The sequence below is a fragment of the Ictidomys tridecemlineatus genome, chromosome 9, assembly GCF_052094955.1.
Source record: "Ictidomys tridecemlineatus isolate mIctTri1 chromosome 9, mIctTri1.hap1, whole genome shotgun sequence".
Lineage (NCBI taxonomy): Eukaryota > Metazoa > Chordata > Mammalia > Rodentia > Sciuridae > Ictidomys > Ictidomys tridecemlineatus.
In genome coordinates, this window is record NC_135485.1 from 19,736,236 (window position 1) to 19,749,786 (window position 13,551).

The window sequence follows — 13,551 nt, forward strand, 5'->3', positions numbered from 1 at the left end:
ACTCGAAACATGTCAAGCTCTATTAAATGAAACTTGAAACAGCAAATCTATCAGTGATTTATTTGGATGAAAGATTACAGATAATAATATGAGGAGCAACGTGTCTTTGAGTTAGAGGATAGATTGATAGTTATATGCTTCAATAGTTTTTACTCTTCAAATAAAAACATGGTAAGTATCATAGTGAAGAACAGTGATTCCCAAAAAAGTGGCTAGATAAGACTGTAATTTGAAGATTTAATGCTTCATGTGGGAAGGGGAGGATAATTTTTTGGCTTCTAGAAGGTATAGGAGTGTGATTCTTGCTTTCTCAAGCAGAAAAATTTGATCAATAAATAATTGAATAATACTTTATTAAAAAGTAATTGGCAGAAAGATGACCAATTCACAATTTGAGCATTTACTGACTACTAGTAAGTATATATGTCCATCATATCAAGAAAATTACTTCAGATGGAATTTTATTTTAATAAGCTGTTTATAATCCTTCTTTGTAAGATTTATGTTTCTGTAGTTGTTTATGACATTTTGAAAAAGGCAGTTCTTATTGGGAAAAAATGTGACAATAACAAAAAGAATTTGTGCTGTAGTGTTTTAAAGTAAATTTACTAAAATAATGTCAACCTAGGAATTATTTCTAATGTTCTTAATCTTTCCTTTTGTTGCAATATTGATTTTAACAAGTTAATAATTTCCATTTAAAGTTTAAGGTTATAAAACTACACAGTATACAAGATGAATTGTGGTAATTTTATTAAGTTTATGTAAATATAGTCAGTAGCATTTGTATCTTGGAAAAGGTAAATTGAAAAACTGATGAAATCAGAACATATGGAAAATTGCCTTGAACCCTGTGGACTCTCTAGAACTCCTTTCCATTCTTAAGAGTGTATGAGAAGTGCTTTCATCTCGGGTTCCATTTGTAAATGTTGTGCTAAGCCCAGAGTATAATTTATTAGTGCTATTGTACACTTCAGGAAGTAGAGCTATAGACCAAACTTATAAAATACTGCTATGTCACACTCTAGGCAGTGTTGATGGATAGAAATGGAGTAGAATATCTATAATAAATCTAAATTTCATTTTGAAAATTGAAAATTCTTGAAAGAATTGTGAAAGAATTGTTCTCTCTGGCTCCTGATTAAAAACTGTCAATATTCTTAATATCTCTGTAAAATGACAGCCAGAGTCACTTTTCTGTTTTCCTCTCCAGATTGATACTTCTTAGGAGCTGCTGATAACATGTAGAAAATATTCTTTTCCACTGAAGTTTGCCTCCCTAGGGTTTTACTTTAGTGTATTTTAAGAAGAAATTGCCTTTATGTCATCTGTTTTGTGCTTAATTTTGAGCAAAGTGTTTTTTGTAAAGAGACAGGTGATAACACATCATCAAAATAAATATCCATTAGCATAATTAGAAAAGGTTCATATCTTTTCCTTTTTTATATTACAATGTCAGAGTTCAGTGTGGAAATGTTTGATAATGTGGGACCACTATTTATAATGTTACATAGTAAATATTTTAAATCTTATGTGTTTGTATATTTGTCATTTGTTATTTTTATTTTTATTTTTTTTAGGGCTCTTACTTTGAAAGAGTGATTGAAACATAAAGGGAGTTAGGGACTGGTGACTTTTAGCTTGGTGATTATATTCTAAAGCAGTACTTTAATAACTTAAAACATTACTTTTCTATCTTTTTGCCTAACAGACATAGAATCAGGTAGTGATCTCCTTGGAAAGTGATTGATCTTATCCAGATATGGTTCCTGAGACATAGTTTATGAAAGAATAAAAACTGTATATGTATAAACCACATTATTATTATTATTATTATTATTATTATTATTATTATTATATACATTTTTTGGTTTGTGGTGGTAGGGATTGAATCTAAGGGATCCTGCATGCCAGGCAAGTGCTTTAGCACTGAGCTACATCCCCAGTGCCACATTCTTTATTCTGTCAAAATATATAGAATAATTAAAACATTAATTTTTTCTTATGCATAGTTGTTTCAGAGTTATTTAAACAAAACTTAACTTTAAGATATTTTATTCTATACTTCTTTCCTAATGAATTAAAGTAAAATTTTTTGGTACTTATGTAAAGGTTTTATCCTAACTCATACCATTTCACTAATTTGATATTGTATTTAAAATTTCAGTGAAAATTTAAAATAGTCGTAGTTCAAAGTCTTTAGAAGAGCTACTCTAACCAGACAACTATGTTGTGGGATAACACAGCTGTGTTGTGGGGCCTTCATTGATTTAGATGGAAATATCTCAAGCTAGCATGCCTTTGGAAAAATCTTAAGCCAAACTTTTAGTTATTTCACCTGCATTTTTAATAATTCCCAAGTAAATGTTGTTCCCTTATTTATTTTCTTTATTTAGTAGTTGACTCAAGTGTGGTATATGTATTTTGCCTTGAGTGATATTTATGGTAGACATGTTAATGTTCATATTATGGCATAGTTAAACTTGAGTATAGCTTGCATAGTACTAGTTATTAGAAACCTTTCTTTCTGAATTGAGCTTATGATTTCCTAAAGCCTTCTTCTCCTTCTCCTTCTTCCCTTTCTTTCTTTTTTTTTTTTTTCCAGTGCTAGGGGGTCCAACTCAGGGCTTGTCAATGTGAGGCAAAAACTCTACTATTGACTGAGCTACATCCCTAGCCCTGAAGCTTTTTTTTTTGATGTCCTTCTCCTGTATCCTTTCCCCCCTTCCCCTTCCTTATCATTACCTGTCCTTTTATTTACTAGTCTTTGGAGGGTCATTACTATACTTGTATTGCTAACTGCAGAATTGAAGAATCGGCTTTTATCCATTTGATCTAGTCTATTCTGAATACTTAAGAATAGTAGTAGTTATTGGTTTGGAAACATTGCATCCCTTGATATTCTCCTTGAGAATACCAAGAATCTTTGTTCTCTGTTGGGGATTTCATAGCACAGGAATAACTCAAAGGCCCAGTTGGAAACTTGCCTTTTTTTTTTTGCTTAATTTTATGCAAAAGAAGGTCCCACAAGGGAATTCTTTAATTTGCTAAGGTCTTGATTTGTGATTGCATACATAACAATTTTTCTAGATTAATTTTCTTTTGAGTAGCTATCAAGCATTTTGGATATTGGTTTAGTCATTGGTAGTGGTGTGAAATCTTTCAAAATAATTCTTGGAGATTTACATTTATGTACGTGATGAGTAAAGTATAAACTGACTAAAGTTAAAATTAACAACTAGTATGATGAATAGAACATTTTTGATATTCTCTAGAGTTTGGACCTTGTTATGAACTAACTATGAGATTATTTTTGAATCAATCAAGTTTCATCAATCAAGCGATTATTAAAACATAGACTAACACTAGGAATGAAAAAGAATACAAAAAAGTGCAAGGCATAGGTTGCCCATTGGGAACTCAGGCTAATATGGATTAGGTAACAACAGGTACATTTATTAAACTATTACTTGGTGTCAGTGTTGTGCTGAGTGCTTAATATACATCATTTTTTAAAAATTCTTAGTCTAATCTTGTTAGATAACTGCTCTTATTGTCATACAAGAGATGATCCCGCACTTGTCACACCTAGTAAGTAACAGAATTAGCTGTTGACCTAGGTTCTTCTTTGATTTTTAACTGGTATGTGGTATGACGCTTTACACACACACACACACACACACACACACACACACACACACACAGCTAAACATTATACAAGACAAACTTTGTTTAGCACAATAATGGACTGCAAACTGTTGGGAAAAGGAATACTACAAAGGAATACTACAATCAAATACTACACTTGGATTGTAGTATTTGAGGTTGACCTTGGAAGATAAGACTTCAGGTAGAGGTGAATGAAAGGGCTTTCTAAGAGGAGACATATATAAGAATAAGTAGTAAGTTAATAATATTCTTTACTTTTGCATAGGATGTATGTAGAACAGTGCGAAAGGAGAAGGAAGGTTGGGGTCCAGATTGTCAAGTGCTTTAATATTCTCAAGCATATTCAACATGTGTGGAAATCTCAGTAGATCTAAAATTGGGGTACCTAGCCATGTCCTGGGGAGTATGGCAAACCATAGGAAAAACATTGTGCCTTTTCTTGACATACCTATTTTACTAGATTATTTGGGAAACATCAAATATTTAATTACTAGTAACTTAAAAATTAAAAAATATACCAAACATATATGTTAAGGGGAATATAAATTTACTTTTAATATTTAAGATAAAACAAAAGACATTTTGAATGTCCAGAGAGTTCTATTCATAAACTTGGCATTGTGATCTATTGTTCTATCATTAGGGATTGAGAGACTTGGTAGTGTTTAAACATGAGGGATCTCCATGTTTGAGAACACTAACTCTCTTTGATAGAAGTGAGGAGATGATAGAGACGCGGAGGCCAGCCAGGGAACAGTATAGGAGTGCAGGTCTTAAGCATTTATGCATTGTCCTTGAAACTGTTTAGAGGAAGTTTTTAGAAAATTGCTTTATTTTTAGCTTAATAAAGAAATCTGGCCTTTAATGGAAGTCTAAGAAATAAAAAATTACCTTTTAATTTTAAACACTTTGACTTTCTAGAATTATTTAAGTTAGTATATGCCCTTGAAAAATCCAAGGAACACATCATCATCTTATTTCAAATGTGCCTATTTATTAATATGAAAATTAGTTACATTAGTATGTGATTGTACTTGTGCTGATTTCTAAAATTAATAATTATATTTGCCAGTTCTTTAGCAGATAAAATAAAAAACTTGATAGCCAAAGATAATATATTTGTATGTGATGCTTATATAAAGCCTTTAGTAATCCATATTTAAAAATATGTGTTTTATTCCTTCATATAGAATAACTATGGGTCTGGGTTCAATCCCCAGTACTAGAAAAAAAAAAAAAAAGAAACCCAAACAAACAAACAAACAAAAAACAAAAAAACCTGTTTCCAGTTTGAACTAAAGTTATATTAATTAGAGTTGGCCTCCCTCTTCCATGAATAATTGTGAGTACTAAATACTAGCATATTATTTCTTTCAGAATTAACTTTTGAATTAATTATTTGAATTCTTTCAGAATTTTGAAATTTTGAATTTAGAATGTGTGAATTTTAAGCTTGATCTGTAGATGATGATTTGTAATGCCAAATCTAAATGGTTTCATCTTTTCCTTATCCTCCTGCATCTTTATATTAGTAGGTATTGTGTATTTAATCTTTCTTGATAATTTCTAATCCTACCTTTAGTAACCATTTCCTTGACTGGTTTCTTTGTTGCTGATTTTAAGGGTAGATCTATCCAAAGTCTCTGTTCTTGGTCTTGTGTTGCTTTAGCTGAACATTTCCTCCTCAGAGAACTTCATTACTAGGAAAATTCTAAATTGGGGTGGGGAACCTTAAGCCAATGATTGATTGGACTTTTGGCGTTACTTCATTTGGCCCTTGAAGTGATACTGCACAACCATGGCTACAGTCCTGAGAGTCATTTCCTTTCTGCTAGGCTATGCAAACCTTATCATTTAAAGTGAAACAACTTTAAGATTAAGGCTAATAGCAGTTCTAGGATGTTTAATTGTGGCCATTCAGTGTTTTTTAAAGATAGTGGTAACTGTTAGTTCCACTTTTATCCCAGCTTCCCCCATGGGCTCAGGGAACTTCCAACCTTGGTAAGAACCGTTTACTTGGAATAACATTCAAAGAACTCAAGTGCTTGGATCTGAGTGTTTCTTCTTGCATTCAAGTTTATGTGTCCTTATGAATCTTGCCCTCTGTGCATCCTACTGTTTTTACTTTAGTTGTTTTCACTTTTTTTCGCTCTCTTCATGGTCTTCCTCAACTTGCTATTATATGGAAGTGAAACTTCTGAAACTTCAGAAACTATTTTACCCAGTTAATGCTGAGTTTTTAATTTTGAAAATACTTGTTTTGAATATTCTATTTATATGATTACAAAATACTAAACAACCTCATCAAAAATACCTAGAGTAATGAAAGTGTTTATAGTTGTTTATTAAATGATTCTCAGTAAGTAAAAATGTTTTTAAAATAACCCTTACTTGATTTTTTTATGTGCTTCTTGACACATTACACATTTCAGAGCCATGTTTTATTTCTACAGCTTTTTCTCTCTTTTTTTAAAATCTAATGTTGCATAACTAGATAATCTTTTTCTTCTCTATTCCTATTCTTCAGCAAAAAACTTCTGACGTGTACATTAATGACATACATAATTTTTCTTCCATTTCCCCACTTTTTTTGAAACATTGTCATCTTAAGTTCTTTCTAATCTGCCACATGTATTCAGACTGAGTTAATCCTTGCTGTGTCTTTATTGTGGGTTCCAGCTTAAAAACAACAACAACAATAACAACAACAACAAAAACAAAACCAAAACCCCAAAATCCAAAAACCAGAACACTGGCCAGACAAGATGGCACATGCCTGTTATCCCAATGGCTTGGGAGGCTGAGGTGGGAGGATTACAAGTTCAAGACCAGCCTCAGCAGTTTAGTGAGGCCCTATGTAATTTAGTGAGACCCTGCCTCAAAATAAAAATAAAAAAGGCTGGGGATGTGGCTCAGTGATAAAGCACCCCTGAGTTCAATCCCCGGTACCCAAACCAAGCAGAACAAACCAACTGAAAAACCCAAACCTTTGTACAACTGCAAAAATAGCACAAGATACTATAGGTATAGATACTTTGTGCTATTTTTGAATTTGTTATTTTAAATTTATTCTCTGATGTGCATTTATGTTTGGTTCTAGGACTGTTAAAAAGGGATTCAAAAAAGAACTAAAGGTTAGAGTGAGAAGGTCAGTTATTGACTGTATGTGCATAAAATATAAAACATATATTTTTTAAATCAGGTCCATTTTTTTATTAAAAACTTTATTTTATTTATTTATTTATTTATTTTATGTGGTGCTGAGGATGTAACCCAGGGCCTTGTACATGCGAGGCGAGTGATCTACCGCTGAGCCATAATCCCAGCCCCTAAAACATATATTTAATTAGTGTTTTCTGCCAACCATGATGTAATTGGGGACATAAAGATGCCGCAGTTGATCAGTTTTATCATTGCAGGGACAATGTAAATCTGAAAATTGCCTGAGAGTAGATGTGCATAGTGCTAAAAAGCTACAGAAATATTTTGTAGCTCAACTATTTGTATTGTTATATTTACTGAAAATATCTTTAAGAGCTATCTGCACTTTCATGTACTTTTCAGCATTATTCACAGTAGCCAAGATGTGGAAGCAACTTAAATGTCTGTCAGTGAATGAATGGATAGAGAAAATGTGACACACATACATACATACACACACACACACACAGAGAGAGAGAGTGAGAGAGAGAGAGAGAGAGAGAGAGAGAGAGAGAGAGAGAGAGAGAGAGTGTGTGTGTGTGTGTAGGGAATGATATTCAGTCTCAAAGGAACTCTTGCCATTTGTGAGAACGTAGTGAACCTGGAGGACATTATATTAAGTGAAATAACCCATAACCCATACATATACTGGATTAAAGAAAATACTGCATAATCTCACTTTTATGTAGGATCTAAAAGTGTCAAACTTAGAGTAGAATGGTGATTACCAGGGGCAGGGAAGAGGGGAGTATGAAGAAATGTTGATAAAGGGGTGCATGTTTCAGTTATGCAAGAAAAATAAACTCTGGAGTTGTAATATACAACACTATGACTATATTTGTCAGTATTATATAGTTGAAATTTGCTAAGAGACTAGATCTTAAGTGTTTTCACCACCAAAAAAAAAAGAAAAAAAGAATAATTAATGTTTAATTATAGTGACTATTTCACAGTGTGTGTATGTATGTGTATATATAATATATATCAGATTGTGAAATTGTACATCTTAAATACTTTTTTTAAATTTTTTTTTAATATGGACACAATATCTTTTCTTTGTTTTTATGTATTGCTGAGGATCGAACCCAGTACCTCACACGTGCAAGGCAAGCACACTACCGCTGAGCTCTAACCCCAGCCCCGTTAAATATATTCTTTTTAATTGTCAATTATACCTCACTGAAATTAGAAAAATTGAATATTTATTAAAAGTTTTTTTGTTACACATATGAAGTATTAAAATGTCTCTCTCCTCCTCCTTTGAAACAAAGTGTGATATAAATAAATGGAGTTCTTTTTTTTAACTATTAATCTTCTTCAGTAAGCGTTCTTAGCTGTTTTGCTGCTGTGTCTAAAAGATCTGATTAGAACAAGAGGAAAAGCTTATTTAGGGGCTCACAGTTTCAGGGGTCTCAATCTATAGAAGGCTGGCTTCATTCCTTGGGACTCAAGATGAGGCAGGACATCATGGCAGAAAAATGTGGCAGACGGAAGTGGCTCATATGATGGTCTAGAAGCAAAGAGAGAGACTCCACTTGCCAGATACAAATATGTACCCTAAAGCTGCTCCTCCAATTCCTACCTCATCCAGCCACACCCTACCACTTCAGTTATTACTCAGTTAATCCCTATCAGAGTATTAGTTCACTGATTGGGTTTAGGCTCTCACAATAATTTCTCTTCTGAATCTACTTGCATTGTCTCACACATGAGCTTTTGGGGGGAAGCTTGCATCCAAACCATAACATTAAGTGAACAAAAACTTCAGTGGGTGCTGTGTGCTAGAGACCAGTTGGGTGTTTGGAATTTCAAGATCAGTAAGATATTCAGCCTGCCCTTGGTCTACTGGAAGCTGTGCCCTCTTAAAGGTTGATGATACATTCTGATGAGGGTATAAGGGCATAAGGGTATGTGCTGTGTTTTCCTGAATTACAAAGATGAGGTCTCTTCAGTTCCCTGTCCCAGAGTGGAGGTGTTTGCTAAGAAGGTATAAGAGTTTGTTAGATAGGGAAGGGCATAGTGTGAAAGTAGGAAGCATAGGGGATGACATTTATCATAGATACTAACATTTGAGAATATTAGATGTGATTGAGAATGGCAAATACTGGATGACAGAGTCAATGGTGAGCCTGCTTACAGTGTACCAGCAACCATATTTGTATGTGGGGTTCAAATTATGCCAGAAAATTTTATCTTTTTTATTCCGTAGAAGATTCCTTTTACCACATAATAAGTTTTTAGATATAATGGAAATTTAGGTTTGTTGTCAAGTAGTTTGTACATTAAAAATCCTTTAGTGCCATAGATCTGTATATTAAAGTATAGTGTATGATTAAAGTTCTATCAGGAACTGAGAAGCAGAAGAATTAGAAATTCTTTGTAGTGTAAGTTTCGCAGTCTATACATACGTCAGATCATGCAGTGTATTTTTAAATATGTACACTTTTAAATTCTCAAGTAAACCTCACTAAAATTAGAAAAAATAGACTATTTTTGAGATCTTTATTGCTCAAGGGTAGTATGAATGTGTTCTTTATCACTGGTAAATAACTACATTTTGCTATTAAATATTCTGACACTTAAAAACTACGACAAAATATGTGATTTCTGAGGCCCAGTGATTTATGTTAAAGTATGATTTTAAAAAACAATCAGTGTCCTCAATAATTATTTTATATTTGCCTTTATGTTCATGAATATTTCTTAAGGATGGAATGTGGTTTTTAAATGCATAGTATCTTATATCTAGAAATTTAATCTGAGCCCTAAGCGTGTTTCCACTTTTGTATAGTTGATTAAGAACATAGTCTCTAGATTACAGTGGGATTTCCTGGATTTGAATACCAGAGTGGTTTGTAATTATGGGTAACTGATTTAATCTGTTAGTGCCTAGATTCTCATTCTCTAAAAGGTGGTTTGAAGAACAAATGAGTTAATATATAGAGTACTTCAAATTGAGCCTGGCAAGTATAAGTGTTCAGTTATTATTAACTGTTTTTCTTTTTATCCATAGTTACAGGTGTAGTATAGTTATAGAAATGTGCTGTGATCTAGAAAGCATTAAGATGTTTTCTCTGGCATTAATTTTTCAATTCTGAGTTTGGAACTCAGGGCCTCACAACATGCTAGGCAAATGCAGTACCACTGAGCTATACTCACAGTCCTTTCTATCATACTTAAAAAAGTATGGCGATATCATTTGTGGCACTAAACTGTGATTAAATAAACAGATCATTAATTTTCTGAGATTCATAAATCATCATAGAAATACGAAGCTAAATGGGGCTGGAGTTGTAGCTCAGTGGTAGAGCATTTTCCTAGCATGTTTGAGGCCCTGGGTTTGATTCTCAGCACTGCATATAAATAAATGAATAAAATAAAGGTCCATCAACATCTAAAAAAATATTAGAAAATATATAGACAGTGATGGTTAAGGAGTATTATAGTACTTTTAAAAAAGTTGATTATATTATTTGTGTAAGTCATGTTGTATCTTTGCCAACTGAGAAATTTAAAGCATTTGGAATTGATGTGAGGCTTAAAGACTTTAATTTCTGTTTAAAGTTTATAATAGAAAATACAGAAAATTCAGAAAGGTAAAAGTAGAAAATACATCTACTTCAACAACTAGTGATAATAATTGTACTGTCAAAATTTTCTTTGTTTTTTTAACCCTTTACTTCATTTATTTATATGTGGTGCTGAGGACTGAACCCAGTGCCCCACACATGCTAGGCAAGTGCTGTACCACTGAGCTACGACCCCACTCCCCAAACTTTATTTCTTGTATAGTTTTTTAAAGATGTGCATATAATATTCACATGTACTTCATAGGCTCATAATCTTCCCTCCCCCATGCTTGTCTATGCTAAAGCACAGTCTTATAAAGTAATATTTAAATGTGAAATCAGTAAATATTTGAATGCCAAATATTATTACAGGTGTATGATAAGTATTGAGAACATTGATGAATAAGACCAATGAGGCCGTTGTTCTCATGGAGCTTGCATTTCATTTGGGAAGATAGAAAACCAGTGTTTTAGAGTTTGCGAGAAATACTATTAAGGAACAAAATATAAAATAGTGTGAATGATGGGGGGTACTACTAATTAAGGTAGGGTGCTTAGGAAAGGCTTCTGAGAAGGTCACATTTTAGGTGGCTTCTAGTAAGATACAAGGATCTAAGTCCCTGAAGAGTTGGGGAATAGCGTTCTACACAGGGAATAGCTTGGATGAAGTCCTTTAAGCAAGAAGGGATTTGAATTATCTGGAGAAGTAAAAGAGTGTCATTTAAATGAGCATCTTGAGAGAGGGGAAGAGTGGGTCTGGCTGAGAAGAGGGTAAGGCCAGATGGCACAGAGCCTCCTGGACCTTGTTACCTTGTTTGGTGTATTCAGAGAGTGATAGCAAGCAATTGAAGCATTTTAAGAAGGGAGGTGAAATGATATGATTTATGGCTTTTTAATTAGTTTGACTTGCATGATTTTCTAAAACAAAACTAATTTTAAGTGTACAGTTCAGTAGTGTTAACTATATTGACATTGTTGAGAAACAGACCTCAAGAATTTTTTTGTCTTGTAAAACTGAAACTACTCATACAAATCCATTTCTCCTGGTGAGCACCATTTTATTTTTTTTGTTTCTATGAATTTGACTACTTTAGATACTCTGAATAAGTGGAATCATGAAGTATTTGTTTTATTGTGACTAGCTTATTTTAGCTAGCATAATATCCCCAAGATTCTTCCGTGTTGTAGCTTGCAGCAGGATTTCCTTCCTAAGACTGAATAACTTTCGATTTTATGTGTGTATGCTATTTTTTCTTTACCCATTCATTTATCACTATACGCGCTTGGGTTACTTCTGCTTTTTGTCTAGTTGTGAATAATCATTAATGTTGCTGTGAATATACATGTGTAAGATTCTTTCTGAGACACTGCTTTCAGTTCTATTGGTTGGAATGAGATTGCTGTAGTGCATACTGGTTCAATTTTTCATTTTTGAGGTACCTCCATAGTGTTTTTTAATAGTGTTTATGCCATTTTACAATCTCACTAACAGTGTACAATAGTTCCAATTTCTACATGATTTACATTTTAAAGATCGCTTGCTTGCTGTTTTTGGGGAATGAATTGTTGGGATCAAGAGTAGTTGGAGGGAGATTTGTCTAGGAGGGTGGTTATGAGGCCACTTGAGAGCTGATGATGGCTTGGATTCGATGGTAGCTGTAGAGTTTGAGTGAAGAGGAAGAGTTTATCAAGATACAGAAGACAATTAGAAATTATTTTGAAAACCTATATTCCAATAAAATAGAAGATAGTGAAGACATCGATAAATTTCTTAAGACATATGATTTGCCCAGACTGAGTCAGGAGGACACACACGATTTGAACAGACCAATATCAATGGATGAAATTGAAGAGGTAATTAAAAGACTACCAACCAAGAAAAGCCCAGGACCGGATGGGTATACAGCGGAGTTTTACAAAACCTTTAAAGAAGAATTAATACCAATACTTTTCAAGTTATTCCAGGAAATAGAAAAAGAGGGAGTCCTTCCAAATTCATTCTATGAGGCCAACATCACATTGATTCCGAAACCAGACAAAGACACATCAAAGAAAGAAAACTACAGACCAATAGCTCTGATGAACCTAGATGCAAAAATCCTCAATAAAATTCTGGCGAATCGGATACAAAGACACATCAAAAAAATTGTGCACCATGATCAAGTAGGATTCATCCCTGGGATGCAGGGATGGTTCAATATACGGAAATCAATAAATGTTATTCACCATATCAGTAGACTTAAAGATAAGAACCATATGATCATCTTGATAGACGCAGAAAAAGCATTCGACAAAGTACAGCATCCCTTTATGTTCAAAACATTAGAAAAACTAGGGATAACAGGAACTTACCTTGATATTGTAAAAGCTATCTACGCTAAGCCCCAGGCTAGCATCATTCTGAATGGAGAAAAATTGAAGGCATTCCCCTTAAAATCAGGAACAAGACAGGGATGCCCTCTATCACCGCTTCTATTCAATATAGTTCTCGAAACACTGGCCAGAGCAATTAGACAAACGAAAGAAATTAAAGGCATAAAAATTGGAAAGGAAGAACTTAAATTATCACTATTTGCAGATGACATGATTCTATACCTAGAAGACCCAAAAGGGTCTACAAAGAAACTACTGGAACTAATAAATGAATTCAGCAAAGTGGCAGGATATAAAATCAACACGCACAAATCAAAGGCATTTCTGTATATCAGCAACAAAACCTCTGAAATGGAAATAAGGAAACCACTCCATTCACAATATCCTCAAAAAAAATAAAATACTTGGGAATCAACCTAACAAAAGAGGTGAAAGATTTATACAATGAAAACTACAGAACCCTAAAAAGAGAAGTAGAATAAGATCTTAGAAGATGGAAAGATATACCCTGTTCATGGATAGGCAGAACTAACATCACCAAAATGGCGATATTACCAAAAGTCCTCTATAGGTTTAATGCAATGCCAATCAAAATTCCAATGGCATTGCTTGTAGAAATAGATAAAGCAATCATGAAATTCATATGGAAAAATAAAAGACCCAGAATAGCAAAAGCAATTCTAAGCAGGAAGTGTGAATCAGGTGGTATAGCAATACCAGATTTCAAACTATACTACAG

General features: G+C 33.4%; 1 protein-coding gene across 5 annotated transcripts in view; it reads left to right on the forward strand.

Annotated features, from left to right (window-relative positions):
* The window catches only part of Stim2 (stromal interaction molecule 2), a 169,013-nt gene that overhangs the window by 1,887 nt on the left and 153,575 nt on the right, over positions 1 to 13,551 (forward strand). The gene's annotated exons all lie outside the window — the stretch shown is intronic.